The sequence below is a fragment of the Prionailurus viverrinus genome, chromosome D4 (genome assembly GCF_022837055.1).
Source record: "Prionailurus viverrinus isolate Anna chromosome D4, UM_Priviv_1.0, whole genome shotgun sequence".
NCBI lineage: Eukaryota > Metazoa > Chordata > Mammalia > Carnivora > Felidae > Prionailurus > Prionailurus viverrinus.
This window is the reverse complement of record NC_062573.1, coordinates 29,415,174-29,435,352: the sequence shown is the minus strand read 5'-3', so window position 1 is coordinate 29,435,352 and position 20,179 is coordinate 29,415,174. Positions and strand designations below refer to the sequence as shown.

Here is a 20,179-nt window from a genome sequence, read left to right as displayed (position 1 = left end):
ATGGCCTACTCTGCAGGTGAGTGAAGAGGCCCCCTCAAGGGCCAGGCCTTGCCCAAAGAGCCACGCACAGCCAGGCCTGGGCCCTAGAACCACCATGGTCCCTGATCCAAATTTCCTTTTCTCATTCTGTATTCATTTCCTGCCTCTTGCCTCTCTCAGAACACCCCTCAAGCTCCAGAAACTGATTCTCAATTTTTTCCCTTCCAGTAGTCTAGGGCATGAATGTTCCTAATGAAGTAAACAGAACGCTCTCCTTGGTGAACGTGTCTAAAGACACGGGCATCTTCTTGAGCTCCACAGATGAGGCTGGGGTCAGCAGTGACACTGGAGCCCAGGACAGGGCTGAACTCTCCTGGGGGGAGCAGGTGCAGAGAGTGAGAGTGGACTGGGGCCCAAGGTGTGTGTGTGTGTGTGTGTGTGTGTGTGTGTGTGTGTGTGTGTGTGTGTGTTAGAGACAGAGAAAGAGATTTTGTCACATCTTTATATTTATTGACCTTTGTGGTCAGGAGCATGCAGGGGGAACACACACAGGAATCAGACTTCACAGGATATTCCACTGACTTCCTCCCTCTGGGCCACCAACAAATGATCATACCTGGCTGAGCCTCGCTTTCCAAATCTGCAAAATGGAATCATAACCCTTGCCCTGCCTCCGTGGGTTCCTGGGCTTTAGAGGAAGGAGAAAAGGAGGGAATGAGAAGAGGAGGAAGAGGAGGAAGAGGAAGGCAGAACCTTCTGGTGCAAAAAAAAAAAGAAAAAAAAAAGGAAACATTTGCAAGTGTAACCCAGCGTGCCATCAGCTTGAGTTTTAAAGTCAGTGCTAAGTCAGACGGGTCAGTGCTAAGTCAGACGGGTCAGTGCTTGCCACCTTGGCCGGGTCACCCAGGAGATGGAGCCTGGACTCATGGCCTCTCTCCCCACCCCAGTCCCAGTCCCCAGGTCAAGCTCCTTCAGGCTCCAGCCTTCCCCACCAAAATGAACCTCACCGGGGCAGGAGGACTCTGAGAATTAAAACACACAATCAAACAGCTTCTTGACGGGAAATGCTTTGGAAATTTTCGGCTCCATTTACTTCTCAATCTAATTTTGTCCTCGGATGCACATTATGCTCGAGATGGGATCTCATGTGGTTTGCCTGGCGCTCCGCACACCAGCAGGAGGCAGCCGGCGTCTCGATTGCTGCTCTCGTCTCTCGCCGCCCGTGAGCGGCATAATGAGGGCACCCAGCAGGCTCCAGAGTGGCCCTGGGCGAGAAGGCCCCGCCTGGACACCCCGGCACCCACGGCACCCACAGGCCCAGCCCCTCCCACCAACACTCCAGGGGGAAGGTTGGGGGGGCACAACAACCAAGTCGCAGCCCCTCTGTGTCCACAGCCAACTCTGGCCACAGTTCAGACTCCCATGGCCACCGCACCCACAACTGTCTCCCTGCCTGGCCCCAGCCTCCCCCAACATGCCAGACCCTCTGCTCCCACCCTAAGGCTCCCCCATGGCCTCTGGATCAAATCCAAACTCCTTGCTACCCTCTGTTCCTACTGGAGTGGTGTAGCCTCCACCCCACCCCACCCCCACCCCTACTCAGGCCCCAAACAGCTTGTTTTTCCCCATCTCACCTCCACCCTTTGCAAATGTTGCCGCCCCACCCTGGCAGCATCTAGTAAAGTCCACCAAAGTCACCTCCTGCAGAAAACCTTCCCCGATGCCCCGCCCTGCCCACCCAAGGTCACACACTCCCTCCTTACTGCTCTCAAGAGCCCCTGGGCCCAGCTCCACATCACAGCACTGGTCAGACGGCCTAGGGCGGCTGTTTCCACATCTACTGAACCCTTCCCAGACAAGGGCCGTGTCCTATTCACGTTTCCCCGTGGTGCCAGCACAAAGCTCAGCACAGAGCTGAGGCCAAACGTATGTATACTGGTCCGTTCATTTGTTCACTTGCCCAGAAAACATTTTCCAAGCCACTCTTCTGGGCCCAACACGTCAGGTGCTAGGGATTTTGTGCCTTGTTTCTTAGGAACAGGAAGCTTTCTCTTCAAGCCTCAGAAGTGATACTTTTGATCCTCTTCCCTGAAGAGAAGCCACCATCCCAAACTCAGAAGCTACCCAAGTTCTAACCAAAGGAAATGCCTCCCAGCCACCCCAGGCTTGGGGCTGGGCCTCAGAGCCCTTGGGTCTTCCCTTTCCCTATTCCTTCCTCCCAGGCCAGCCACTTGCCAAAGGTCATTCAGTCCAGAAAAAACAGCCCAACCCCACAGCCTCCCAGTCCAGCTGCCTCTCCTCACCAGGGCTTTCCTGGCACCCAGTACAATAATTTCTCCCTTTATGTCAGCGGTTTCTGGCCTGTCTGCAGATGGCCTTGAGTTTGAACTTAATGCCACCTCAAATCCTGTGGGAAGAGATGGACACATGTCAATAAATGACTCCAAGAACAAGGCCCTCCTAACTGCCATTGTCCCCCAATTCTTCAAGGTTTTTGGCCACCTGATACCACTGAACACCCCTCTTTTGAGAATTTTCTACCTGAAGAATTTAGTCTCAGGTACCTGGGTGGCTCAGTTGGTTAAGTGTCCAACTCTTGATTTCGGCTCTGGTCATGATCTCACGGTTTGTGAGATGGAGCCCGGGGAGATAGAGCCCCACACGGAGTGTGGAGCCGTTCGTTTATTCGTTTTTGAGAGAGAGATCATGAGCGGAGCAGAGAGATAAGGAGGCAGAGGATCTGAAGCGGCCTCTGCACTGACAGCAGAGACCCAGATGCAAGGCTCGAACTCATGAACTGTGAGATCGTGACCCGAGCGGAAGTCGGATGCTCGAGGGACTGAGCCACGCAGGTGCCCTGAGCAATCCAGGTGCCCTGAGCATGGAGCCCACTGAGGATTCTCTCTTTCCTTCTCCCTCTGCCCCTCTCCCGCTCCTGCTCTCTCTCTCTCTCTTAAAAAACAAATAAAAAGGTTTAGTCTCCTCAAGGCAGAAGCCAGAAGCCTGATCTCCCAGCCTTCTTTGCAGAGAGGGCACAGGCACCTTACTGGCTCTACCAAGTAGACACATGGTATGGGTTGTTAACTCAGAAGCTGGTGACACAAAGAAGCAGGAGCCCATGCGGTCCATCTGTTGAGGCCGAGGTTCCGGTGGTGACATCCAGTGTCCAGTGACAGCAGTGTGAGCCGAGTGCTCTGTGTCCACAGGCCAAGGTGCGGCATCTCGTCAGGCACAGTCCTGATGTGTGGGCTCCTGGCTGTGAGGCCTCTAAGCCTCTTAAGTGTCCTAATATCCTTTGGAAAATCCCTCTTCTGCTTAAGCAGCCAGAGAGAATTCTGTTGGTCTCAACTAAGAGCTGTGACTGCTACAGTCTCCAAGATGGAGGGCTTTGGTGGCCCGCTTTGTCCTTCATAAATCACCTCTTCCCAGGCTTCTCCATGGCTTCCTCTCTCCAGACATCAGTGTTTCCCCAGAGACTCTTCCTAGATCTCCACTCCTCTCTACGCTTCCTGTCTGCACATCTTCACTGGGTGACTCATCTCCTCCACGGGCATGATTTCCAAATCCTCATCCCCGGCACTGACCCCTCCCCCACTTCCCTCTGGGGGTTCCTGCCTGGGTGTCCCTGGGATACCACAAAGTCCACGTATCCAACCCAGCTCCTTTTCCCATTGTCTTTGCCTCAGCTGGTGCCTCCGTTATCCACACAGCCCCCCAGACTCCAACCAGGGAAGCCAACCTTGACTTCTGCAGCTCACCTGTCCCCGACATTTGACTACTGCCAATTCTACTCCTCAAAATGTTTTCTCCATTCTCATCGCTGCTGCCTGGGTCCAGGTCCTCATCCTTCCTCTCCCGGACTTTTACAACCACCTTCAACGGGTTGGGCTTTCTTGCTCAGACTTGTCCTCATTTTGTCCGCCCTCTGTCAAGACCCCAGAGAGATTTCTTTGAAGATGCTACTCCCGACTTAAAGCCCTCCGAGGCCCCCTGGCATCTGGAGGTTATGACCCCAGGTCACTGGTAGCCTCCCTGGTCCCACCCCTGCCCCACGGCCAGCGGCACGTCTCACCACCTCCTGGAGCAGTTGCACTTCCGATGTCGTTTTTGCGTTTATCACGTTCTCTCTGCCTGGTATGCTTTTCCTTCCTGCCCTCGCAGCCTGGCTAATCCCTGCTTGTTCCAATCAACTCAAGTTTCACCTCCTATGGGAAGCCTTCCTTGGCCACCTCCCCGCACAACCTCAGGGAGGCAGAGGCAGCCATCCTCTTGCTCCTGCAACACCTACCACATTCTTCTCCTATTGTAGTTTTACCTTTAAAAAACATTTATTGAGCACTTACATGCATTATCTCACTTAATTCTCATAACAGCCCTACGAGGAAAGTGTTGTTCTCATTTTTACGTGAGGAAATTGAAGCTCAGAAAATAGAAGGGACCGGGATGCCTGGGTGGCTCAGTTGGTTAAGCGTCCAACTTTGGCTCAGGTCGCGATTTGTGGGTTCGAGCCCCGCGTTGAGCTCTGTGCTGACAGCTCGGAGCCTGGAGCCTGCTTCAGACTCTGTGTCTCCTCGTCTCTCTGCCCCTCCCCGATTCATGCTCTGTCTCTCTCTGTCTCTCAATAATAAATACACATTAAAAAATTTTTTTTTATTAAAAAAAAAAAGAAAATAGAAGGAACCGTCCCGAGATCAGCAGCTGGACAGGGGTGAGTCCAGGGCTCTCTGACTCTCTGCTCAGAGTGCCTAGCGGCTGTGTCCTGTTGCTTCACCCAGGGAGTTGCCCTCTGCATCTGCAACCTGGCCAAGCCACTTTGCCTTACTGAGCCTCAGTTTCGTCTTCTGTAACATGGGGATCAAGCCTCTCCCTTCCACCCTCCCAAGGATAGGAGTAAGACCTGAAAAATAGCAGATGTAAAATCACTCGGTAAACTATAAAGGGTGATACACCCTTTGCAGTAATGCAGGAAGGTATTAGCATACTTTTAGAATTTGCCCACCTTAGAATCAAAGCCCTGCCATCTCCTCCTTCCTTTAGGGTGGAGAGGACTCCCACTTTCCTCTCTGGCCCAGGTTGCCCCTGGGATATTTAAAGGCATCATCCAGCTGTTCCCATCCCCCCTCCCAAAACACAATTGTGACAGTCAAGCAAAGAAAGGCAAGGGGAAAAATCCATAAAGGCTCGGCAAAGCGGTGGCCAGTGGAATTCTCCAGCTCCTGACCACCAGTTAGTGACGTCAGGATTTATAACTGTATTAAATGGTGTGACAGGCAGCCTTGATATATCAGTTCCCCCTTCTTCCCAAATCACAGACAATAAAAGCTTTGGCAGTGAAAGTCATTCATCATCATAAAGACCTGAGACATCCCAGTCATCAATTTCACTCACATCCTTAATACACTGGAGAGAGTGCAGGAGTTGAGCACCTCGAAAGGGGTGGTGGGGGGAGGAAAAAAACATGAAGGAAGATTGAACAGGAATAATTACAAAGGTCAAAGAAGGGATTCCTCCGGGGTGGGTGGGGGGGGGGGGGGGCATGGGCTGGGCCAGTCCCTACCAGAGGTGTGCTCGGCCCACGGAGAAGCTGGGCAGTTGCTGGGCAAGTTCTAGGCAGTCTAGACCAGCATAGATCAGGCTTAGTGAGCCTGGGGAAGGGCCCAGCTAAAATGGGCTGCAGGACCCGAGGGGGACAGGGAGCCAGACCCTGGGCTCTGTGGCTCCAGGCTGGATTCTATGGGAATCTTTTACTCCATCAGTCTCATTAGTACAAAAGAGATTTAGAGATAATAATAAAACCACAGGTGTTTTTTTTTTTTTTTGTAACCTACCCCCTTATTGGCACAGATGGCTATTTGTGCCAGCTATGGTCTTCTTTTGGGCAACACCTTTTGACCAACTATACAGATTGACACTGCTGGTTATAAAAGATACTGTAATCCTACCAGGCCAACCGGGAAAGAGACACGTCAGACATGACCCCCACATGTGGCCCCGATCCACCCATTGATCTTGTTTGTGGTCTGTTCTCCAGATGAGGCTCTGCCTGACTCAGAGCTCTGCTAGCCACCAGCACCAGGTTGGTGAGAACTGGTGTGGCACAGTGGTCAAATGTGTGGCTGCTGGAACGTGACGACGTGCATTTGAAACCTGGCTTCACCACTTAGGAGCTGTGCAACACTAAGCAAACTTCTGTGCCCTGTGCCTCAGTTTTTGCAGTAGTAAAATGAGGGTAATACCTCTTTCATGGGGTAGTTACGCAGACTAGACAAGTTAACGTACGTCAAGTGCTCAGAATGATTTCTGGTGCCTGGTGAGTGGGAGACAAGTATCATCACCCCTGCTGGTGACTCTGGCCTCCCCAGAGATGAGCTCTGGGGAAAAGGCCCTTACCCTCACGTGACCCCACCCTACACACCCACTCCCCAGAAGAGACTATCTGACCACCCTTCCCTTGAGGTGTGCTTGTGACACCTTCGCAGACCTGAGTTAAAAGACACTGACAAAAGGAAGCAGTGGGTTCGGAAAGGTAAACATATCTCTGGATGGGCAAGTTGGACAGACAACAGGTGCCTGTTAAGGATCCATGCCCAAACCAGCCTTACCAAACATGTATAGAAGACCTAGGGTGGGAGTAGAACTTCTACAGCCTCTTAGTTAATGAAAATAAGAACTAATTGAGATAAATTAGAGACAGATTTTTTTCTGGGCTGTGAATACTGCGGGGGGGGGGATCAGGGGGGAAGGTGGCAGACAAGAAGTTTATACATTTGAAGAAAAATTGGGGCGCCTGGGTGGCGCAGTCGGTTAAGCGTCCGACTTCAGCCAGGTCACGATCTCACGGTCTGTGAGTTCGAGCCCCGCATCAGGCTCTGGGCTGATGGCTCAGAGCCTGGAGCCTGTTTCCGATTCTGTGTCTCCCTCTCTCTCTGCCCCTCCCCCGTTCATGCTCTGTCTCTCTCTGTCCCAAAAATAAATAAATGTTGAAAAAAAAAATTAAAAAAAAAAAAAAAGAAAAATAATAATCGCGATAATACATTACATTCAAATGTGCCTTATGCCTATCAAAGTGATTCTAGTGTGTGAATAATAATAATCTAGGGGGTTGATAACCTTGGTAATAACCTAGGAGAGTGGAGTTTGGGGCAATTAGTAACAATCAATCACGTAGACAACTCATTTGTTCATCCATCCGTCCATCTATTCAACAAATACTTCCTGAGTACCTACTATGTTCAAGTTCCATGCTAGGCTGTTCCGGGGAAGGCAGATATCATTCAGAACCTCAAAGTCTAAGGAGAAAGTTAGGCTGGTAACAAAGAGTGATAAATCAAGGCACAACATTATAACAGGTGGGCTGGTCCCCAGAGGCCAGGTGAGGTGGACATCACTCTGACTGTGGGGTAAACAAGAGGACTTCTTGGAGAAGGTGGCACCTGGGGACTACTCCCTGCAGACACTCCCTGAAGGCGTACAGGCAAAGACTGCCAGCAGGCCTGCTAACTCCTCGGTTCCTCAGTAGGTGTCATGAAAGCCTTTTACAGGCAAAGCCCTGCATCAACTCACATTTTCCTTCTTGACAGGAGACAGGACCTGAGCACCTGGCGCAGTCAAGGTGGCACGGGCTCCATGAAGTCCTAAGAAAGGGCACAGATCCTTACAGCTTATAGTTCGTGTGCACTTCACCACAGTGCTGCAAGAAGGGATGAGCCCAGATTATAATTCCCATCGGCAGATGTGAAAACTGAGACTCAGACAGGTGAAGGATGTTCCCAAAGTCACCAAGGAGCATGGCAGAGCTGGGATGAAGATCTGTGACCCTGACTCCAAGCCAACCCAGTGCTCATCCTTCACAGCACATTACTACTACCTCTGAGCAAATGACAAGCATTCTAAGCCAGAGGAACCAGCAGAAGCAAAAGGCTTCGAGTGAGACCAGGCATGGCTGAGTTGGATGGTAGTAAATAGATAAGCCTGGATAAAGGGTTCCATTGGACAGCTTCACAGATGAAGTAGACAGATGGCAGTGACCAGGCAGGCTGAGAAACAAGGAGAGGAAAGGGAAACAATTGCATTCTGGAAGGACGAAGGCTAAGTCTGGCACGGAGGAGAAGCACTAGGTAGAAAAGGAGTCAAGGGATATGGATTCCAGAGCTGTCTCACTTTGGAGACCCTGAGTTCTCAGTCCCCAGTGTTCCTATCTGCTCACCCAGGAAGTTGCACTAGATGATCTCCAAGGGCCCATCCAGGACCAAAATTCCAGTCTCTTGGCCCTGGGCACCTGGGGAAGGCACGATTGTCACAACAGTGGGTCAGATGGAGGAGACAGAGTGAGGACCAGCAGTGCTTACAGACATGGTGGGGACAGGTCAGACAGAAACAGAGCAAAAGAGGTACCTGATTCCCTCCCAGATGATGGGTCAGGCCAGGTATGAAGGGACGTGGAGTCTTCAAGGAGACCTTTATAGTGAGCTCAGGGGAGGTAAGGGTAGGTATGATGGACATCTCCCCCTCCACCAAATATGCCTACATCCTAATCTCTAGAACCTGTGACTATGTTACCTTACGAAGCAAAAGAAACTTCGCAGGGGTGATTAAATCAAGGGTTTTGAGACGTGGAGGAGAGCCTGGATTTTCCAGGTGGGCTCAATGTAATCACCAAGGGTCTCTATACAGAGAGGTAGAAAGGTCGGAGTCACAGCGAGAAGAGGTGACAGCAGGAGCAGAGGTCAAAGGGGAAAAAAGATGCTACCCTGCTGGTTTTGAAAATGGGGTAAGGGGCCATGAGCCAAGGAATGCAGGCAACCTCTAGAAAAAGCTGGAAAAGGTTAAAAAAGAAAAAAGAAAAAAAAAAAAGATTCTCCCCTAGAGCCTCCAGAAGGTAATGCAGTTCCTTGATGCTAAGACTCTTGCCCCCCCAGAATGGTAAGAAAATAAATTTATGTTGGTTTAAGCCCCAAGCTTGTGGTAGTTACAGCAGCAAGTAAAAACTAACAGAGGAGACCAATGGAATATCCAGAAGAGGGAGCCATCAGGCCTGCTCAATGCGGGACACATGCCACCCTTAGTAAGGTCTTCCACCATCCTCTTGTCATGGCGGATCCCTAGGCTCTCTGGCTCCGGCTCCTTTCCTGAGCTCCAAAATTTTATTTTATCTTATTTTTAATCAAAAATTAGGGGCGCCTGGGTGGCTCAGTTAAGTGTTCGACTTCAGCTCAGGTCATGATCTTGCGGTTCATGGGTTTGAGCCCCATATCGGGCACTGTGCTGACAGAGCCTGGAGCCTGCTTCAGATTCTGTGTCTCCCTCTCTCTCTCTCTCTCTGCCCCTTTCTCTCTCTCTCTCAAAAATAAGTAAACATTAATTTTTTTTTTAATTTAAAATCAATACTTACACAGCATTTATTGTGCTCCAAGCCAGGGTTTTTGTGTGTGTGCCTTTGAAATATCAACTCATTTTATCCATATAATGAGTTTCTATCCCCATTTTATAGATGAGGAAACTGAGGCACACACAGACGCAAACAATTGAGCACCTGAGGTCACCACTTCATAAGTGGCAGAGCTGGGATCCAAAGATAGGCAGTCTGGCTTCAGAGTCTATATGAGAGATTGTGCAGTGTGATCAGCTTCTGCAGACCCCAGTGGCTGCTAGTTTAACTGTGCTGCCGTTAAATGTGAGAGAGCTCTGCTTGGATACCTCTGATGACGTGGAGCTTACTACCTACAGGAACCATACCGTACAGAAGTAAGGAGAAAACCAGCTTTGTTACTTACTGGTGTGTGAATTCAGGCAGTTTCTTTAGCTGTTAGTTGGGACAAAAATAGTACCTGTGTTCCACAGAATAAGGGATGAAATGAACCAAAGCACATAACAAATGCTCAATAAACATTAGCTATCATTGTTATTATCTCCTGAGGCAGCCTATTCCAGTTTCAGAGAGCTCTAACTATTAAAAGTTCTTCTTTGCACTCAACTAAAGCTTGCTTCCCTGTGGCTTTCCCTGATGTATTCCCAGCAACCACGCCTCTCCCCCTACAGCCCTGAGCACAGGGGAGGTAGCAGCCAGGCCCCAGGTCGGCTGTCGTAAGCCAACAGCGCTGGGGAACAAGGTACCCTGCCTGCCCTCCTCCCTGGACGCTATCCTTCTCTGTCTGAAGCCCCAGTATTGAATACTGAGAGGGATTCCCCCTCCCTAGCCCTGAGAATATGGATTCTCTAGCTTGTATTGCTTGAGAAAAGTTAAGAACATTAGAGAGGATAGAAGTTCTGTCCCTATCGACATGTTGGGTATCCATAAAACGTGAAATACAATTTTCAAAAATTGAACAACAGTATGAGGAGTAAAAACCCATTTGTAGGAAATAAGCTACATATATATAATTTATATATATATATATTTATATACATATATACATATATATATAAATATATATAAATTTATATAATTTATATATATATATAGAAAAGCTTCTGGAAGAACATATACCAAACCATCAACTCTGATGGCATCAGCAGAAGAGGTTAGGAATGGGGTGAGGGGATATGGTCATATGAAGCTATACACACTTTCACGCCATTTGGCTTTATTGTACCATGGGCACGTGTTGTGTTGTGACTAAAAAGGAATTAGGAAAGGGGGATTGCAAGAGAACAAGCCAAGCTTCAGAACAGAAAACAGAAGCCTGGAGTGCTTGGCTCTCCCAGAACAGCCTAGACATGGCCTTCTCCACAAAATGTCCCCAAAGCCCACAGTCAGGGACAGGCCATCATTCCCTCTTCAGTGCCCTCACATAGCATGGCTTCTCCCATGGGATCTCCCTTGTTTTTCTTGTTGGTTTTGTTTTGCTTTGTACGTGCAACCGCCTTTGCCTCCCCCATCAGACTGTAAGCATGTTGAGGGCAGGGACTCTATAACCCTCATGACTCAGGCTAGGCTACAGTCTGACAGGAAGGAGGAGTTGGTTTTGGTGAAGAGATAAGTGAGTGAGTGAATAATGAATGGCAGTAATCTGCAAATTGCCAGGCACTACAGTCTGGTATGCTTTCTCCTGCAGATAATGGCAAGGCGGTGGAGATCTCTGACCAGGAGAACAAGCTAATGAAATCGCTATTTTAGGAAGATGGATCACAGCAGGGTGGGCTGGGAAGCCGGAGGCCCAGAGACCTGCTCGAAGGCTATTTGGAAAGGTCGGCTTCCAAGCTGCTCGCAAGTGTAAAAATCTATGAGTGCATTACCAGGACGGCCATCCAGCTTTGTTTATTTTTATCCTACGAAATACAAGGTCAGAAACAACCAGAGTCCTTTCTGCTGAAATTATTTTTTTTAATTGACACTGCACTTTCCACAAATATTAATTCATTTATTCAACAAATAGTTCTTAGGAACACTATGCTAACCTGAAAGCAAATCATATTTTCCTTTGATGTGCATTTTAATTACAGAGATGCTTGAATTTCATTTTGGCTTTAAAATGATCAGAGCTTCAGCTTCTCTGAACCTCTGAGTATCCTTTTAAACACAAACATTCCAAAATTCCAGGTTTCTATAGAATCTACAACTCTAAGTCTATTTAGCAATCCCCAATCGTATTCGCCTTGAATCTTTCTGGAATGCAAATAGCCTTGTATCTACGGGGAAGGTTCCAGTCTCAGATGCTGAGTTTTCTCTCTGGGTCGCGCTCCCCTGAAACACAACATCTCGTTTGGAGAGAGTGTGACATCACTGCACTGGGATGAAATTCCATGTTGTTGCACATTCTCGGGACCTTTGCACTCAGTCCTCCAGGCCTTCCCCACTGCATGGGTTACACACTGAGCTGATATTTGGGGAAAGCCATTCCAGGCGGGCAGAACAGCCTGACCTAAGACCTGGAGTTGGAAACAGGCAAGGCCAGTTGGACACCTGTGGCCAGCCCTTTCTGACTTGACAGAAGGGTTTTCTGTTGGACAGAAGTAGGAGCAAGAGGAGACAAGGAAGGATGGGGCTGGAGCAAAGTCAAGAACTTGTAAATTCACAGGGGCTACAAACATGGTAAATTAGTGAGCTGTCCGGGAATCTGGGGCAAACAGAAGACTCACGTGTAGGGGGAGCCACTTCTCCGCTATACTGAGTGTAGTAGTATGGGGATGTGGACCGAAAGTGGACAAGTTTTTCAATTAAAAAATTTTTTTGAACGTTTACTTATTTTTGAAAGATAGAGACGGAGCACAAGCAGGGAAGGGACAGAGAGAGAGGAAGCCACAGAATCTGAAGCAGGCTCCAGGCTCTGAGCTGTCAGCACAGAGCCCGACACGGGACTCGAACTCATGGACCGCGAGATCATGACTTGAGCTGAAGTCAGACGTTTAACCAAGTGAGCCACCCAGGTGCCTCAAGTTTTTCAACTTTTTAAAAAAAGGTTAGACATTTTAATCTTTATGTTAAATCTCCTGATTTTAAGGTGCTTTTAACAATTTTTTTCAAAGTTTATTTTTGAGAGAGAGAGAAAGAGACAGAGACAGAGTGTGAGTGGTGGAGGGGCAGAGAGAGGGAGACACAGAATCCGAAGCAGGCTCCAGGCTCTGACCTGTCAGCACAGAGCCTGACTCAGGGCTTGAACCCATGGACCATAAGATCATGACCTGAGCCTAAGTGGGACACTTAACCGACTGAGCCAGCCAGGCACCCCAAGGCACTTTTAATTTAACGTTTTGATAGTCATATATTGACAACATTTGAAAAATTAAAAACGTAAATGGTATTCAGTAAAAAAGTCCTCTTCCCACATCCAGTTCACGGCTTCTGCCTAAACACGGTTATTAAGTTCCTGAGTATCCTTCCAGGGTTTCTTTATGCACGTGTGCACAAATACAAATGCATTCCCATTGTCCCTCTGTTCTTTACACAAAAGGTAGCATTCTGTACACAGTAGTCTTGCTTTTCTCATGAATAATGTATCTCAAAGCTCCTTCCCTATCAGGACATAGAGAGCTTCCTCATTCTTTCCTATAGCTGCACACGTTCCATTGTATGGATAAGCTACTCTTTACTTAAACAGTTCCCTACTGATGGACATTTGGGTTGTTCTCCTCCAATCTTTAAAATGTTAGTCTAAGTTGTTTTTTTTTTTAAGTTCAAAAGACACTATGCGGACCAAACAATCTTTGGGCTTCACAGTGGGTACATAGAACGCCAGTTGAGGGAGGTGCTGGGCAGTGGCTGGGTCTACGAGTTCATACCATGGATGTCCATCTGGACTTTGGAGACACTTCGGGCCTGGGTTGCTAACGGGAATGGAAATCACTTTCAGTGGAGAACAGCTGCAGGTACGTACTGTTTGAAGATTCTTTGCCTTTGAGGTAGCGAAATCATCATCACCAGAGGTGACCAATCCCTGATGTAGAACAGATCCTCGGGGGGCGGGGGTTGAAGGGATGGGCTACTCAACCTCTGAAGTTCATTTCCACTGACTGCAAGAGTCCCCAAAGCCTGATTATGGGCTGAACCCAACTAACAGCAGAGAAAGAACCAAGAAATGGCCTCCTCCTTTCCACATCTCATTCACTCGTTCATTTTACAGCTAAAAGGCATTTACCGAGGCTGTATCTTGTTAGGAATACCTTGCCCCCAAACCTTCCCAAAGCCTCTCATCACTGGGATCTCAGATCAAATGCTACCCGTTAGAGAGGCTGTGCTCCACCCCCTGCCCCACTCACCAACCATCTCTTCAACCAGCTAGTTTCTTTAAAGCACATGCCATTACGAAATGAAACTGCACATTTTTCCCCCCTCTGTTTGCTGTGAATTGTCCAGCTTTTCCCAGCAAGCAAGCCCAGTGAGGGCAGGGACTGTCCACCAAGATCACCATCGTTCTCCCAGCTGGGCACAGAGTGAGTCCAGTGAACAGTAACTATTCACATTACACTCTTTTCCTGCGCACACAACTTTGGCATCCCAGCATCTTCCACAGGATTCCGAGGAAAGCTCCATGGCTGAGCCTTTTGTTCTAAGATGTTATGCTGTACTGTAGCTTTAATTATATTTTTTTGAAGCACCTTTGGCAAACTGAATACATAAGGAATTTCTCATATTTTAGTTTTTGTTATTTATTATGATTTCACTCTGAAGGAAGAGATACTTAGTTGAGCCTAGTTGAGCCTCAAAGGCTCATAAAAAACAGATCTAAGAAGTGTTCCCCATGGAAAGATGAACAAATGGCCATTCAGAGTGGCTTGGTGCTGGCCAGACATCTTGGTACAAGAGCTCCGAAACATACTAATAACTACCATTTGTTGAGCGTTTACTCGTGCCAAGCACTGTGCTAAGGTTCCGCATGGACCATTCGTGTTATCCTCACAGGAAGCCTACAGTGAGTTCTGTTTGGGCCTCATTTATAGATGGAGAACTTGGGCATGGAGGCAGGTAACCTGCCCAAGGTCAACCAGCTAGAACACGGTGACACTGGGCTTCAAGCTAAGCAGTCTGGCTTTCCTGCTGACATTCTCAATTACATGCTAGAAGAGGCGCCCTCTGGAACTTTAAACTGGGATTTTGTTTGTTTGTTGTGTTTTGTTTTTTGTCCATCCCATCACATAACAGCAGCAGGCCACAAAGGTCAGGGCCCTGGGCGAGCCCTAGTTACAGCTCTAACTCACTGGATGTGGCCCTGAGCAGGGCATCTCCCCTCTCTGGACCTAGGTCTCCCAAGCTGAGCTGTCGGGTGAGCAGCTGGACGGCACAACACTCCCACCCTGCCCATCTGCGGTCGCGATATTTGTCCTGAGAGAGGCTGGGAAGTGCCAACACTGGATCCTAGACCCGCCAGATTACCTTCTCCCTCACCTCCCCACACACACTCAGATGCCCCCGTGGTGGCTCTCAAACTCTCTCCCCCCACTGCCTCATTATATCCTTGCAACAGCCAAAAGAGGCATGCAGGGCAGGAACTGCCATCCCCTTTTCATTGATTGGAAAACTGAGGCTCAAGAGGACAATCTATTTGCCGAAGGACAGGACAATTAAGGGGGGAAAGTCCAGGCTTATGCCCATTCCTCTGACTCTTAATCTAGTGCTCTTTCCTCCAACCCTCAGCTGTTGCTCAGATGAAAAAGGCAGAAGAGGGTGGACTTTCTTGGGCTTCCAGGTTTGGGATATTGAGGCTCCAAACATTGAACCTGGGGGCACAGCAAATCAGAGCCGGTGGTCCTGGGGACTTGGTGGCATTCTGTCTGTCCTTGTAGGCGCCTATCTGCTGCCCCACTAGTGGTGTCTTTTACTTAGAGGGGACAGTGCCCAGGGGGAGCCTCATACCCCGACAGGTATCCACCACGCCAGTGTTGCCCAAACTTATTTGATGAGAAGCCTCCCTCAGTCTCCTCCCTCCATTCTAACTGCTGATGCAAAAAGATAGTCCTCAGGGGAAGAGGCCAGCAAGGACACAGGCTGGCCCCATTCCTTTGTTCTTTCAGGCAAGGGTCAGGGGGGCACAGTGGAGGGCAAGACTGCCAGGCCCTTTACCAGTAGGGGGGTGAGCAGGGGGCCTGGCACCCCAGCCGCTGTCCTCCCTGGCAGGTAGGCACAGTGGCTGCCCCATGGGCAGGCCTGTGGCCCAAGGACACACCTGCCGAGAATTAGTCCCAATCAGGATGGCCCCAAACTGCTGATGATGCAGGAGCAAGCTGGCCATGTCACTGGTTTGCAAATGGTGAGCCGCTTCTGAACCGCGGCCCGGGCTGGTAGAGCAGGAGTTTAAGTTAATATTTAATGTGGCATATAAACGATGGAGAGAAATCGACTCATTCTCTAATGAGACCTTCCCTGCACAGCATGGAGTGTAAGGGCTGAGATGGAGCAGGACGGAGGCCACCTCCTCCCCCGGCCCCGCACTCCAGGCTGGCACTGCCCAGCTAGAGTCCTGGGCTGGCTCACAGCCCAACTGAGCGCCAACTACGCTCTGGGCTTTGTGGGGAGGGGAGAAGGTAAGGCGTGGGGCCGGAAGACTCAAGGTCTCCCTGAAGAGTTCAGAACTGTGTCAACACATCCATGAACACAAGGGAATAAAATTACTGCCATCCTAACAGCTCCTGGAGGCATTCCTTCAAGGTGTTCTAACACTTCTCAGTAGGGTCAGCAACTGCCCCCTAGAGGGTGCTCTGAAAACTTGTGGGGGCTTTTCTATAATTGAGAGGCATCCCTGCCTTGCAGAGGAAGAGTTCCCACAGCGACGTTTCCTTTCATCTTGCATTCTGTCATGTCCTGCCAAACAGGACAGGTGAAAAATCTGTTTATAATTATTTGAGTCTAGCACTGAACTTCATTTACATATAAATGTGAACTTGCAATCTCCATGGTCGTAATATACACTGAATTTTCTAGGAATGCAACTACTGTGTAAACCGAGAAAAGCTCATATCTTATTTTACTTGGAATTTTGCCAAGAGTTCCTCACCTAATTCATAAAATCAGGCTCGCAGTATGAGTAAATAGGAGTCCCTAAGTCTGCGTTCAGGGCCGTGGCATTCATAGTGATTCTGTGCATGGGGCAAGCCCCGAACTACTTCATTATTTCTTGCAGTTCAAACACGCAGGGTATTTGCTTATCAAAGTGCATAGTATTTCATTATAAACAATTTCGCTTTCATTCTTCCTATATCTCATGATTAAGGCTTTATTTTGATTTAACTTGAAGTCAGATGTGATCTTAATTTCCGGAGAGTAAAGGGGCATTGTTAATATTTGCTATCCCAGGGCGCCCGGGTGGCAGAGTCAGTTGAGTGCCCGACTCTTGATATTGGCTCAGGTCATGATCCCCAAGGTTGTGGGATTGAGCCCTGCGTCAGGTACTGTGGAGCCCGCTGGGGATTCTCTTTCTCTCTCCCTCTGCCTCTCTCCTCAGCTCATGCGTGCATACTCTCTCTCTCTCTCAAATAAATAAAATGAAAAAAAAATACTTGCTATCCCAAGGGGATGCTAGGTGGGACTGGGAAGAGAACCCCAACAACACAATGCCCCATAAAGCAGGAGAAGAGCTGGAGATCTTCTAAAGAATCCTCATTACACAAGCCTCTGACCTGCCTGTGTATGCCTCTGCCCCTGTGTGTATGTCCTTTGTATTTTTTCACACCAATGGGATCATACTTAACATAGTATCATACAAATTGCTTATTTATTTAAAAATTTATCTTGGAGGGGCGCCTGGGCGGCTCAGTCGGTTAAGCGGCCGACTTCGGCTCAGGTCATGATCTCACGGTCCATGAGTTCGAGCCCCACGTCGGGCTCTGTGCTCACAGCTCGGAGCCTGGAGCCTGCTTCAGATTCTGTCTCCCACTCTCTCTGACCCTCCCCCTTTCATACTCTGTCTCACCCTGTCTCAAAAATAAATAAAACATTAAAAAAAATTAAAAAAATTTATCTTGGACCTTTATTCATTTTAGCACAGACAGCTCTACTTAATTATTTTTAATTGGTTTAATTGGTTTACATAGTATTTTGTGTTATGAAGGAGCCATAATTTATTTAACCAGCTCCTATTGACAGACACTGCCTTGTGGCCATTTGTTTGCTGTTATAAATAATTCCATAATTATTATACAGATAAAGGTATCACTGTACATTCATGAATATATCTGTGATTTGATTATGAAAGTTCTGGGTTAGAGGGTAGGTAGGTGCACTTACATTTTTGATAGATATTGCCAAATTTCCTTCCAAAACAGGTTACACTGATTTGTAACAGTGGATGAAAATATTTGTTTCTCATACCTTCTCCAACACTTGCCCTCCAGAAACATTTCAATCTTCGGTAAGCTAATTGACTTTTTAAAGTGTCTCATGACTTTTAATTTGCAGTTTTAAAACTATGAGTCAGGTATGTACCTTTTCATGTGCTGTTGGACATCTGTATTTTTTCCAATAAATTTATCCAGTCTTGACCTGTTTTTCCTACTGATTTTTTTCTTATTCATTTCTAAAAGCCCTTTACGTATTAAGAAAATTAGCTTTTGTCATCGGTGTTCCACTTTTTTCCCCTAATTTTGTTGTCTTTTGAATGTTTTTACATACAGACAAAAGACTTACATTTTTAACAGTCATTTAGACCAGTTTTCTTTGTCTTTTATATTTGGAACAGATTTTAAAAGGCCTTCCCTGCTCTAAGATTCTAAAAAAGTATCCCTCATTTTTTTTCTAGTTTATTATGGTTTCATTTTTTACATTGAAAGTGTAGATCAACTAGGAATTTATTTTGATATAAAAAGTGAGGTATGTATCCAACAAGCCTAGTTGTCCCAACACCATTAACTGAACGATTTATCTTTTTCTCTACCTATTTGAAATATTACATTTATAAATACCCATACCTATTTGGATCTATTTAAGGACTCTCTAGGCCATTATATGTGTCCATAACTTCAGTTTCATTACTGATAGTTTTAGGGGTGTTTGGCTGGCTTAGTCGCGAAAGCAAATGATTCATGATCTTGGGGTCGTGAGTTCAAGCCCCACACTGGGTGTAGAGATTACTTAGATAAATAAGTAAGTAAATAAATGAACTTAAAAAAACAAAAAATAGTTTTAAGTGCTGCTGCTTTATCATAATGTTTTTAAATAGGCTACAACTTTTGCTCATTTCCCTATTTCAGAATTTTTTAGCTATGCTTCAATGCTTATTTTTGCAGTATTTGGTATCATTTTGACATGTTCCCCCCAAAAAATTCTGTTGCTATTTTGATTGGGATTCCTTTGAATTAGTAGATTACTTAGAAGAAACTGACAACTTTATGATATTGAGTCTTCCTCCCCAAGAACAAGTTATATCTCTCCATTTATTCTTTTATGTCCCTTGGTGGAGTTTAAAGTGAATTTTTCCTCAGCATTGGTTTTTTTGGTACTATTGTTAAAGGACTCTTCTATTATTTTTCTAGCTAGCTATTGTTTACTCACAAAAAAAGCTAATGATTATATTTATAATTAGAATACTTCCAATATTTCAACATCAAGCATACCGTTATGCGAAATCAAGCAAAATAAAGACATGGGTAAACTTTTTAAAAATAAACTAAATTTTACAGAATTTTAATAAAGTAAAATAGCTCAGAATTGCACATGATCACGATGTGGTCCTAGATACAGTAAGAGCTCTTCATTTAATGTAACCCTGACTTTCCCCTACAGCCTTCATCTGCCACTGCGTATCTTTCTTTCATAGCCCTATGTGGTCCTCCAGAGAAATATCCCTTCAGCAATGAACACCCAGGAAAACACACCTTTCTGGAAGGGCATGCAAAAGAGCTCACTATCTCTACTTTCTGTAGAACAAGGCAGAAAATATTTCTTCCAAAGTAGCCATCCACTACCTGAGTGCTTTTAAAATTCTACAGCAGGTAATTTCATGTGTTTTTAGGAAAGATGAAAGTGAAAAGCAACACAAGTAGAAACAATGGGTCAGAGACTAGAATTATCTCCAAAATTAATTGTTTTTTTTTTTTTTTAAAAAAGATCAAGCATGATTCTGACTTGGGTCTGGAGTACAAACAAGTCTTTGGTCAAAGGTTTACCTGAAAACCCAATCCGCACCCAGACCCACTGCCTGGGTCAACTGAAACCTTCTGTGACATCAGGGGAGAGGACCTCATGGGACATCTGTGCTGTTAGTAAAGCCCCACTCTAACGGAGGCTCCCCACCCTCTATCCCTGTCCCAGTGCTGACACCTCCCCACCTGTGCTGGTTCAGCTGCCCCCAGAAGCTTGCCAAGATCTGCAAACAGGGCCTCCACTGCTTCTGTCTGAGCCCCACGAGCCTCAGTGCCAACCTATCAGCACAGGTCTCAGAGCTGGGTTCTCTCTGTCTCGGAACCTATGTGACATCAAGCCCTCTCCCCTAAAACTCAAACCTGAGCACAATCCCCAGCTACCCCGACACAACCATAGCCCGCCTGCACTTCTAAGAAGCCCTTGTCTCTGTTACTTTTTACCGTGTCCTGCCTACCAGCCTACAGGGACATCCTGCTACCCCCCACTGGACCCCAAGGCTCTGGCCCAAGTGCTCCCCTTGAGCCTCCTATTATCTGTCTGTATAGTATCTGAGACTGCTTCCTGCCTGCCAGCTCCGACAAACTTCCAGGGTCTGTCCCCTCATGTTATCCCACTGCTGCTGGAGCAGGAAGAGGTGTCTGCCTGACTCAGCCCTTGTGGTCCAGCCTTTTCTGCAGCAGCAAACCCAAC

At 47.4% G+C, this 20,179-nt stretch overlaps 1 protein-coding gene across 3 annotated transcripts in view; it reads right to left on the bottom strand.

Moving 5' to 3' along the window:
* Nucleotides 1-20,179, bottom strand: part of PAX5 (paired box 5) — a 195,641-nt gene that overhangs the window by 65,192 nt on the left and 110,270 nt on the right. The window lies entirely within an intron of this gene.